Source organism: Eptatretus burgeri, chromosome 4 (assembly GCF_056783735.1).
Source record: "Eptatretus burgeri isolate ZD-2024b chromosome 4, Ebu_testis_v1, whole genome shotgun sequence".
Lineage (NCBI taxonomy): Eukaryota > Metazoa > Chordata > Myxini > Myxiniformes > Myxinidae > Eptatretus > Eptatretus burgeri.
In genome coordinates, this window is record NC_140964.1 from 16,650,261 (window position 1) to 16,662,757 (window position 12,497).

General features: G+C 45.6%; 1 long non-coding RNA gene across 1 annotated transcript in view; it reads right to left on the minus strand.

The window, feature by feature from the left end:
- LOC147027542 (uncharacterized) overlaps positions 1-525 on the minus strand; it is a 30,350-nt gene extending 29,825 nt beyond the window's left edge. Inside the window, exon 1 of the long non-coding RNA XR_015057099.1 lies at positions 488-525. This is a non-coding gene — a long non-coding RNA (uncharacterized LOC147027542). The remainder of the gene's footprint in view (positions 1-487) is intronic.
- Between the last annotated feature and the right edge of the window lie 11,972 nt (positions 526-12,497).

A 12,497-nucleotide genomic window follows, 5' to 3' on the forward strand; every position in this document is an offset into this window, starting at 1 on the left:
GTGGAAGTAAGAACGATTCTTGCTGGTGAAAGTTAGTGGTGATCTGCATCAGGGTACAGTTACAACAATTGATGAAATCAATAGGACATTGAACGAAGCACGCGGACCACCGTCGGAAGCAAGGAGGTGATGTTTCGGGCATGAAAACTTAATCAGAGCAATAGACAGCAGGTAAACAGAAATTTCCTCTCTTTTGGCCTGACGAAGGTTTAACGCCTGAAACGTCATCTTCTCCTTGCTCTCCACATGAGTTTGTGTACTCAAAGTCCTGTTATTTTATACGTTGTTGTCCCTGCCTTGGTAGCACAATGGTTAGAACATCCGTTCTGAGCCTGGGAGGTTAGTGGTTTGAACCCCAGCTGAGTCGTACCAAAGACTTCCAAAATGGTACGTGCTGCTTCATTGCTTGACAAGAATAATAAAGAAGAATAAAGTACAGACAAACAACCAAAAGTTGGAAACGAGATGGTATTCATGGAATATTTACCCTGTGCAGTCGAGCAGTCTCGAGTGAGCCAGCGATCCTGACGGCAAATGTGTAATTGTATATATCTATATTTCTGAGCTAAATGTGTACAAATTGTACTTTGAAGAGTCTGTGACAGAGTACATTCATAAGCCTTTACAAAGTAGCTTTTATTCTCATTCTCAAGTGTTTTCATAACTCCCAAGGTTGGTAAAGATGCCAGAATAGATCACTAGATTATAAACCAGGAGATGTTGCCAAATTGTACTACTTCTACTTCTACTTCGCTTTTCCACCAGCCAAGCACAACAGAGGCTGAAGCAGTTACAATGATTCAAATTTCTAACGTGAGGAAGTGACTGTCTCTGGGCATTAGGCTTTTTTTTAATTCACCATGTAAGTTCTGAGGGGGTGTGCCTCATCCAAGTAATATGTGCCATGTCAAATGGTCATGTAACATGTGGTCAAGTTTCAATGACCTCCGTTGAACGGTTTACAATGTATGCTCTTAACACTAGAACTGCCACGTTAAAACTCCTGGCACTGATGACGGGGTACTAATATGTCCCGCTTTGACGCAACTCCACTTTGATCGGACACCTGACCCATTGAGTCCTCTTTATTCGATTGAATTTAGAATGGGATTTAAATTTTTAAAATTCAAGTCAAATGGCAAACCAAACAAAATAGGTCTTGCGTTGGAGTCATCAGAAGGATCACGTGGTACCAACACCTATCTGGAGTGTTTACAGAAGGTGAAGGTGAACGGTCGCGTGAGGTATGGCGTTTCTGTTCATACAAGGGGGACACAAAGTCGGGCACGACTGGCGTTGCACAGCATGGAGCTCCAGGCCAAGTTTCTTAAGGTCCACCATTTCAGATTGTAGCCGTGTGACGTTCTGTGGTGGAGGGGGTCACATTAGCCACAGTCGGTGTAACAGTGTCAATGAGATTATCAGCCAGATCTGCAGTGGTGGTAGTATGAGCTCTTTATTAGCTGCAAGTATGCATGCGGACGTGTGGTGGTACATGTTGCAAGAACAACTCACAAAGAAGTGACTGGTCGAAGGTGGCATGGCGGTCACCAAGAATCTGCTGCATAGGACGCAGTAGTTGTGTGGGTCTTCGGTGTCCTAAATTATCTTTGTAAGGAGTTGTTGAAAGCACCGGTGCTCAGAGAGGTTGCGTGCTTCATGAGCATGGCCTTCAAAGTCGTGTACCGATTGTTTGTTGGAGGTTGTAGTAAACTATCCCTCACCTCCATCACGTATTCTGGTACCAAGGAGCCAATGATGTATTTGAACCGGGTCGACTCAGTAGTATAATGCTCTGCGTGTGCATCGAATTGCGCTTCAACTTGTGCAAACCACAGGTGTGGGTCATTAGCCAGAATGGCGGAAACTTGAACGAAACCATTGCCACAGATGAAGCTGGTTAAGCGACCGGGAAAGGCATGACTGCTTGGTTGTTCCCGGTCAATGGTTGGTCATTTGTCACTCCAACCCACTCGTCTCCCTTCCCGGTTGTATTCGGTATCCCAAAACCCCCCAATCAACCCAAGCTGAAGCTTATTTGCATATTATAACATGAAAGGCAAAATTATGTCATGACAAAAGGTTGGTCGTCGGCGTTGGGAGTTGAGATGTTAAATGTTGCGTTTGCACACATATTCCTAGATATTATTGCTTCGTATTTAGCCTGTGGCTGCTGGTTGCATCATTGCTGGGACCACGGCTGTGCCACTGATGCAGTACCCCTATTTTCCAGTAAGCTGGTACCCATTTTGCCAACTTCGGAAGGATGACAGGCTGAGTAAACTCACCCGGTGTTATCTAACGGCACGACAGCGGCTCAAACTCAAGACCCTAATATTTTTAAGCCAGCCACCTTTACCGTTAAGTCAACGGCCAGCTTTATACCAAGATGATAAAACGTAAGTGAAAGGTATACATGTATACAACATTTCAACTAGAACAGCACTCGGTGGAGCGCATACCTCTGCCACGCAATGCCTGATCCAGTCGAACATATCCGGCGCAATAAATTTTTTCAATTATCTTGCTATATATCATTTTTAGCCCGATCTCTCAATGATGAAGAATCACTTGGAAATTTACAAAAAAAAACTCTCGTATCCAGAATTTGGATTCTGATCTTTACCAAAATCTAATCAATTTGTCCTTGCCACACACACACACACGCACGCACGCACGCACGCACGCACGCACGCACGCACGCACGCACGCACGCACGCACGCACACACCTATCAAATTTCATCCAAATCCGTCCATAACTTTTTGGGATATCCTGCTCACAGACAGAGACAGACAGACAGATAGGGGTGAAAACTGGTGGTGGAGGTAATGACTGGCTAATATACCAGTACCAACTCTGTGCTACAGGATGTTGGTTCACCCAAGGCAGTGTCAAGCATAGATGATGGGTGGTTTGCCATCCCTCTCCCAGCAGTAGTTTAGGCAGGAATTTAAAATTTATTTTTGGTGCCGGTGACAGCTCACCTACTCTTCGCAAAGGGCACCGTGGTATCTTTAACGTTGAACAACTAATAACTAATTCCAGCAGACTGGACTACCAGTTTAACGTCCATCTGAGGGAAGGCGTGCGCACACACACACACACACACACACACACACACACACACACACGCACGCACGCACGCACGCACGCACGCACGCACGCACGCACGCACACACACACACACACACACACACACACACACACACACACACACACACACACACACACACACTGAAGAATCACACTGCCTGCAAAATATCAGTTTATAGCTGGGCCAGGATTCAAACCCAGGCTAAACAATTTCGAGGCAAGTGTGCGTACCTCTTGAGTCTGGGCCATCCTCTCAGCTCATGTCTTCATTATCGGAGGTAAAATAAGTAAATAATCCCCATCGCATCGCTCAAACCAGTAGGAGTTTTCCTCGGCTCACCCGAAGCAATTTAATTTGTCTTTCCAGGATATGTTCAGCACAGTTGTTGCTGTTTCTTCATCTGAGATTTGATTTATTCCGTTGAAGGCATTGATTTTGTTTTTATTTTAATTAACCTCTTTTTTTTGTTGAATCTATTTACTGCTGAGTTTCCTAACAGCTTGGGACTTTCCATTTAGACTGGCGTCGCTTTGATGATGAGACTTCACAGATGGTCGGTCACTCGTCCTCTCCTTGTGCTGAACTAAATTCCTTCTAAAATGCAGTAAAATATCAGACCTGATTTATCCTTTTATACTCTTCACCACCTGGATCACGAATGGTCCTCGTAAAGTAAAGTTGTCAATGGTAAAGTTGACCCACACGGGGTGTAGCATGCATGGCCTTGCGGGTACTGACCCAAAAGCCCACTCTTGAGAATGAACCGTAAGTCTTTTTTTATTGCGGCACACAAAGGATTCATGGTATATTAGATAAAGAAGCTTCCTTAAGCGACAATCTCGTGACCTTGGTTTTGAGTGGATATAGTGCTGATCATTCAGGAAGTTCTGAAGCAGAAAGCATGGCCACGGCACCAGCACACAATGTCTTACTCTTTTCGAACACCCAATCACATTATCCGTCCGGTGATTGCATCACTCCCCCCAACCACTCGCAAAGTTGTCCCATCTTTACTGTCACTCTCCTCCCGCTCATGAAAGCAAAATGGGCATTCCCACGTCGAAACAGCGGAATATGTAATGCTTTCTACTCCCCTGTCATGTCATCACCAACTTCACAGAAACCCATCAGAATTCAAGAGAAAATCGTCGGAAATAATAGCAAACCTGCATAACATCCACAGTAAAAGCACTGCTTTAGAGATCGGGTTCTAAAGGGTAATTATAAAGGATTCCAAGGGGGTTCTGAAATTGGCATGCCTGGTGTGGCTTTATGGTTAGGGTGGTGGGCTTTGGATCCTTGCGTCCTGAGTTCAAATCCCACTCAGCTGTTGAATTAATACCAGGAGGGGTTAACTCGACCTGTCATCCTTCCGAGGTCGGCAAAATGAGTGCCAGCATGCTGGTATCCTATGGTGGGGTGGCGACCCAGCCAGGATTGTGCCCAATAGCCAAGGATACTGCTTTGGCAGCACCAACGCTCTGCACAGAGAATGGTCCCAATCTCCTCTTCCTCCTAAATTGGTGTCCGTAGTATAGAAGTTGTGGGTGGGGTCAGGTGAACTGTCCAACCATTTGGTGGAATTCGCACACATGCACAGATGCACAGCTCCTTTTATAGTATAATAGATGTAGATGGATTATGACAAAACCTGGTGGATGAGTTGGTTGTGACAAGAACAAGCCGATTCGATTTTGGTTCAGGTCTGGATGCAGATCCAGCTCATCAGTGGGACACAAAATGTGAACTGTTCAGCCTGGCGGATGTATGTGCTCGACTGAGTGCCATTCTCGTTGACTAAGGGCTAACTAAGTCTCGTGTTGTATATTAAATTAATGTGATGTCGATGTGTGACTGGTGTTGGCTTAATGGCTAGGGTGGTGGGCTTGGGATCCTAGGATCCTGAGTTCAAAACCCACTTTGCTGTTGAATTAATACCAGGTGGGGTTGACTCAGCCTGTCATCCTTCCGAGGTCGGCAAAATGAGTGCCAGGTTGCTGGTATCCTGCGGCGGAGTGGCGACCTGTCCAGGATTGTGCCCAATAACCAAGGAGACTGCTTTGGCAGCACCGATGCTCTGCACAGTGTATGGTCCCAATGGATGGATGGATGTTGATGTGGGGTCGGCTTTATCACCCAAATGGCCTCCTGCGTCAAATTTCCTTGTGTATGTATCCATGTTTTCGAGTATTTTTAAATAAATAAGAATTAATTATTTAAATTTAAAAGTAATTAATTAATGACTTCGAAAATTAAATTATGAAATAATTATAAAATAAGGGGCAGAAGAGGCACTTGTTACCTGTTGCATAGCAACCAGTTCCAGTGTAAGCCCCATTGTTTTGGGTTACGTGACCTGCAGAGCCTGCACCAGCCGACTATTATTCACAGATATTTTCATTTATGGACAAATTTCTGATGGTTTTGTGATTTTTTTTTCCTGGGATATTGGCTTTGAATTGCATCAGTATGCAAAATTTCAGCTTTCTTGTTTCTAAGAAAACTGAAAATGTACTAAACGTTTACATCAGTGAGTCAGTCAAAGGTTAGAGAGAGGTTTATTATTTATGTATTAGATGAATAATTAGGAGGAATTTTTTTTTTCTTACAAATCATGCATACTTATTTAGTGGAAAAAAAAACAACAAAAAAAATTATAACGTGTCCGACGGTGCCGAGATGCAACTATGTATCTCGTTTGCAGGATATTTTGAACATTTTTCGTTAAAAACGTGACTGCACGAAGTAAAAAAGTAACAGCATTTCGCATTTAATCGGCGTTTCGCTCAGCAGTGGCCTTGCCTAAGTTATCAGGAAAAGGAGGCAATTACCCTCCAACCGTCCCGAGGTGAGAGCCGGTTACATCCCAGCACGCACGACCTGCTTGGGCAGCTGTTACCAGGCGGTTCTTATACTTGGCTCGCAATCTCGCACATGCTCCATTTCTCCCTTATTTACTTTAAGGTATTTGCTCTTGGGATCATGCACCGACAAAACTTTACATCACTGTCACCCTCTTCAATTACACGACGCGGCTGAGGAGCCATCTGCAGTTTGCCCACGTCGTGCTGCAGGTAATCTGCGAATGTGGTGGTGCCTTCCGTGAGCACATCTTGTGAAGACCACCCTGAAGCGAACTGAACACTTTCTGGAACTTACTCAATTCGATGAGAATGAAAGCTTTTCAACCAGAGAAATTATGACACAATTTGGAGAAATGTCAGAGTGTTTTTATCAGAAGGTAAAACATCATGGAATGTGACTTTCTCTGGAGGTAAAACGTCATAGGATGTGATTTTTGTCGGAAAGTAAAACGTCAAAGATTGTGATTTTCTCTGGATGTAAAACGTCACAGAATGTGATTTTCTCTGGACGTAAAACGTCACAGAATGTGACTTTTTCCGGATGTAAAACGTCATGGAGTGTGACTTTCTCTGGATGTAAAACGTCACAGAATGTGATTTTCTCTGGATGTAAAACGTCAAAAAATGTGATTTTCTCTGGATGTAAAATGTCATAGAATGTGACTTTCACTGGAGGTGAAACATCCGACTTATTATAATAAAAGTCATACTTATTATAATACTTATTATAATCGATAATGTTATAATAAGTCCTGCCTAAAGTTCTTGGTTGACTTCCACTTCTGGGTTTGGAGGATCGACAGGTCTCCTGCTGACGATCTCAAAGTTAAGTTTCCGGTCGTTATCTGTCCCATTTTAACTGTTTATTTTCTCACTTACATGTTACTGTGTGTTCCTAGTTCGGTTTTGTTTCAAAAACCGTGCTATTTTGTGAGATTTTGTCGACCTTGTCTTACCAGGTGCTTGAGGCCTACCCTTGAGGCTTGAGGCCTACCGGGTCCCCTCGGTGTACGATCGCGTTTTGTTTTTTCTCCTCATTACCTTCAACTTCTATCTTCCCCACTTTCCTAACATCCCCACCCCTCCCAACGAATCACTATTTTTATCTTAAATCAAAAAATAAAAATAAAAAATGCTACCTTTCTCCTTCCTCACTCAAGACTCTCGATTCTTCTTCTTCTTCTTCTTCTTCTTCTTCTTCTTCTTCTTCTTCTTGCTCGATTTTTTTTCTACAATACTTCCATGACCGAATCTGTTAAAAACTCTCTCAAACATTAATAATAATAAAAAACGATCTCTTATAATGCTTCATCTTCCTCTTTCACACGTGTGGTACTCTTTACTGTATCATAATGCACTACTCTTCTGCTATTTAAACAGACTGCTCTCAATTCGACCTTTCCTTCATACCTTGCCAAAAAAATCCAACTGTGAGAACGTTTCTTCGCTCCATCCTCTGAATTCGCCTTTATTGCATCCATCAAGAATTGTGTTAAATCGCATCTCTGACCTAAAACTTAAAAAAAAAAACAGTTTGCTATGAATGTTCGCTTTCCATCAACCATTCTTTTTTTCCAACTTCAGTGCCAACTCACCCCTCTCATCCATCACTCTCAAAGCAACCATCCCACTCTTCTCCCTCCAAGCCTCCTTCTCACCTCTCTCAAAAACTCCCCCTCACCTTTCTCCCACCATTCACCCCCCTCACTCATCCTTCTCAAAGTTTCCCCCCCCCTTCTCATCTACAAAGCTGCATTCTTCCACTGCCCTCTCACCTCCATCTCTTCACTCCACCTTCTCAAATCCTCACCTGCCTTCTTCCCCCTCTCTTGTCCCCTCCCCCCCAGTACCACAGAGCCTTTTCTCCTCCTCATATGGCCCCCTCCCTGAGCTATTCTGCAATCCCCCACACTCTTTCAACAACCCTCCTTACCCCCCTCGTCCCTTTTCCTTCACTCCTCCTCCCCCCAACCCCCTGAACCCAAAGCCTCCTCCCCTCCCTCTTCAATAAAAGTGTGGACCTCAAATATCTGGGGCCTTCACTCAAACCTTTCAGATCTTTCCATACAGGTTGCCACTGACAAACCAGACATAATCTGCCTAACAGAAACTTTCCTCCCCAAGACGTGTCTGACTCCCAAGTATCTCTCCCTGGTTACTCCCTCCTCCGGAATGACAGGCCTGAGCCTCGTCCTGGTGGAGGAGTTGCTCTCTTCATCAAAGACTCCATTCCTCACTCCCCCACACCCCCAGGAATACCTCTGGCTTCGGCTTCCCCTCCACTCCCACCTCATGTTTATATGTGCACTGTACCATCCACCTAACAGTGATGACTCCATCTACACCTCACTATCCGAAAACATGGACCGACTTCTATCTTCTCATCCAAACTCTCTCTTCCTCATATGTGATGACTTCAATTGTCATCATGCCAGTTGGCTAGGTGTGGGTACCTCTCTCACCTGTCATGGCACCTCAGCAAAAGCTTTCTGTGACTCATTGGGACTGACTCAATCGGTCAACTTCCCAACCCGGATCTCAACCAATGGTATTCAATCTCTTCTGGATCTGATTTTGACAAATTTTCCTGACAATATCTGCTGCTTTCCTCCACTCCAATCGGTTCTTCTGACCACATCCTTGTCAAAGTGGACATCTCTCTGGCTATTATCAGAGAACCACCTCACCGCTGTCGAGCTGGCATTTCACTCAAGCCGACTGGCAGGGTCTCCAAGCAGCCATCAAACTTATAGACTGGTCTCCTCTCGCTACTTTCTTTAACATCAACTCATCCTGGGAATTCTTTCAAAGAAACTTGCTCTCCCTCATGCACAGATTTATCCTCTCTCGTCTTCAGTTGCCCTACCCTTCCTCTTGTCCTTGGTTCACTGAAGCTTGTGGTGAGGCAGTTGTCCTGAAACAACTTGCCTTTGCCTCATGGAAAGCAAACCCAACTGAGGGTAATCTCAGTTCCTTCCATAAAGCTCGGAACAAGTGGGTATCTACCCTCAGGAGAGCCAGAAAACAAGATCTTTCTCATCTCAAGTCTGAACTCTCAAACCTCTCTCCCTCCTCAAAATCCTGGTGGCATCTAATCAAATCTGTTTCTGGTGCATGTTCCCCCTCCATCCCCTCCCTTACCTCAAATGGCCACACTGCTGATACCGCACGTGAAAAAGTTAATTGCCGAAACTCGGTGTTTGCAGCTAAATCTTGTGTCCAAAACCCATCACTTTCTCTGCCCACCTTACCCAGTCACACCCAACTGGCCTTGGCCTTGGACTCTGTGTCCTTTTCTCCTGACAAGGTGGAGAGCTTGCTGTCAGACCTCGACTCAGATTCTGCAACTGGTCCAGATGGCATCAGCCCACGTGTCCTCAACACCTGCTCTTCTGCTTTTGCTCACCCACTCTCTGTTCTATTCACCCTCTCATTTGTTCAATGTCATCTGCCATCTGCTTGGAAATCAGCAAACATCACTGCCCTGCATAAAAAGGTGCAAAACCAGATCCCTGTAACTACAGACCAATCAGCCTTCTCCCAATCATCAGCAAGGTTATGGAATCCATCATCGCTTCAGACAATAAATCCTTCCTCTTCTCCAATGGCTTGATTTCTGATCATCAATTTGGTTTCAGACCAGGTCACTCTACCCTGGATATGCTGCTTCTGCTCTCCCAACAATGGATGGAAGCCCTCAATGCCAGACAGCAAATCAGAGCCATATCCCTCGACATATCACGTGCTTTTGACACAGTCTGGCACCCTGCCCTACTCACCAAGTTCTCTTCCCATGGTATTGAAAGCCATCTCCACTCATGGCTTGCAGACTTCCTCTCCTGTCATAGTCAACATGTGGCCCGAAATGGAGTTATTTCATCCCATCTTCCTGTCCAGGCTGGAGTTCCTCACGGTAGCGTTCTGGGCCCTGTTCTTTTTCTGGTTTTCATCAATGATCTCACCGACTCTCTGGAAAATCCTCTATATCTCTTTGCTGATGACTCCACCCTCTGTCATACCATTGGTCATCCCTCAGACTGGCAAGCAGCAGTTTCTTCGCTCACTGTATATCTGGATAAAATCACAAACTGGTCCAACACGTGGAACATGTCTTTCAATTCGGACAAATCTCACACTCTCACTATGTCTCTTCAAAAGGACCGTTTAGAACCCCCCCCCATCCACTTTCTCAACAATCCTCTTGAAGAAGTCCTTTCTTTCAAGCTTCTGGGTCTCACTATCTGCCATGACCTTTCCTGGGAAAGCCACATTTCAAACCTCGCCTCCAAAGCCAGTTGCCGACTGGGAATCCTCCGTCATGCAAAGTCCTTCCTTGGCCCACCTGAGCTCCTGACCACTTACAAAACTTTTGTCCGCAGCCTGATGGAGTACTGCTCTCCCCTCTGGGCTGGTGCTCTTGCCTCCCACCTTTCTCAGCTTCACGCTGTGGAAACCAAGGCATTTCAGATCATTGGTATCTTCCACAATCAGGCTGGGTCTTTGGGTCTCTCACTCAATCACCGCAGGTTGGTCGGTGGTCTTTCTGTCTTCCACCATCTCCTCTCCAGCCTCGCCCCCCCCCCCCACTGCTCTCTGTGATTTGTCCCCACCACATTTCCGCAGGGCGCTCAAGGTCCGCCAACAACCCCCTTCTGGTAAAACAACCAAAATCACGAAGCACTGCTCACCTTCACTCTTTCATTCCTCTTTTTTCCCGCCTTTGGAATAAACTCCCACACTGTCTTCAATCCCATTCTTCCCTCCAGACCTTCAAAACAGCTGTTCACAAACACCTCTTATCATCCCCCATCCAAATCCTCGATATTTTCTACCCCCGATAATCCACCCAAGTCCACCTCCTTCAAATTTCCTGCTTTCCTTCCTGAAAGTCCCTGTAATGTCCATCTTCTATTCCCCATGTTCCCCGTCCCTTCCCTCTCCCTTCCCCAGTTCCCCTAATGTCTCTGTTCCCCACTGTTTTGTCCTTTCCACTCCCTCCCCTCTTGTTTCATGCCCCCCTTGATGTGCGTTGTGTGTTAGCTCTCACACGAGCCTCGACAAGGTATACAAAAAAAAACAAAAAAAAAGTTCTTTATTTGCGAGTTTTCTTGTAAGCAAGTCGATAAGCTTCAGCTGCATTAAATGTTTAGGGACTCCAGTGTAGTGAAGTTTTTGTCAGAAAAAATTAGGGGGCAAACCCCGTTGAAAGTTTATTTCACTTTCACCAAGACTGTTGGCAAATTATTATTTAACAAGCCGAAACCCCGTCACAGACGGATTCTGTTCATTCAACCACCCTCACCAGCTCACCCACACTCGAGGGACATGGACTGGACAGGGCATGCTTGCCCCCGCCTACTCATACCCCGCCCCTGCCCCATTCCCCCTGCCTTCAATTTGGTTACCCCTGCCCAAAAATTTAATTACCCCGCCCTCCGTCTCTTGATCCCCCCCCTGTCCACCCCCTCACACTCAACCCCGCCTTATTCACCCCAGCCCCTGCACACTCACCCCGCACCCCATTCCCCCCTGTCTTCCGCTTTCAATTTGCTTACCCCCGCCCAAAGATTTGCTGACCTTGCCCCCCGCCTCTTCACTCCCTGCCCCCGTCTCTTCATCCCCCTCCCCGCCTCTTCACTCCCCGCCCCCGTCTCTTCATCCCCCTCCCCGCCTCTTCACTCCCTGCGCCGTCTCTTCACTCCCTGCCCCCGCCTCTTCATCCCCCGCTCTGCCCCCCTCACTCCCTCCCCCCACCTCTTCCTCCCCGCCCCCGCCTCTTCACTCCCTGCCCCCGTCTCTTCATCCCCCGCCCCCGCCTCTTCACTCCTCGCCCCCGTCTCAACGAAAAGTGTTTATTCTGCTTCAGAGTTGAAGGTTGACTATTGCCACTATGTGCGATGCACTCTTACAGGAACGAAGTTTCTTTCAGTCCAGGTCACAGTACCGAGAAAAACGTGACACGACCACTAGGAGGTGCACAAAATTGGTCCTTCAGTATCAATATATAGATTATGGAAAATGTCTTAAATCTCTTAGTATAGATGCAGTTAGGAATATTTTAGCAACTGACTGTGCATATTTCTCTTCAACTTTTAGTGATGATCCATTTGGACATGTGATTTCTGGGGATTTGAATATTATTAGTAATAGTGATATCAGGGAACTTGTGAAAATGGAAGCCAAATATCGGGAACCAGTGACTCGGCCATGGAGTTGCATTCGATCTTCTATTGTTGCTTCTGTTTCTGAATTTGTTAGTAAAATGTGTAAAAAGTTTAGGTTATCTGAAAATGCTTTTAGTACATGGAATGACAGGGTTGTGGAAAATTTTGACAACAGAATTAATTATTTTTTTGACAACAGGATTAAGTCAAGGCTTGTTTTCCCAAGATTGATCAAAACCATTGTCTAGTATGCTTAATGTTCATAAGGATATTCACACCATACTACTCTTGCAGAGTGGTATGTTGTGGCTCCAGCAGAAAAAGCAGTGAATAACTTTGTGGAAGATTGTAAAAAGTTTTACATCGAGGTTCC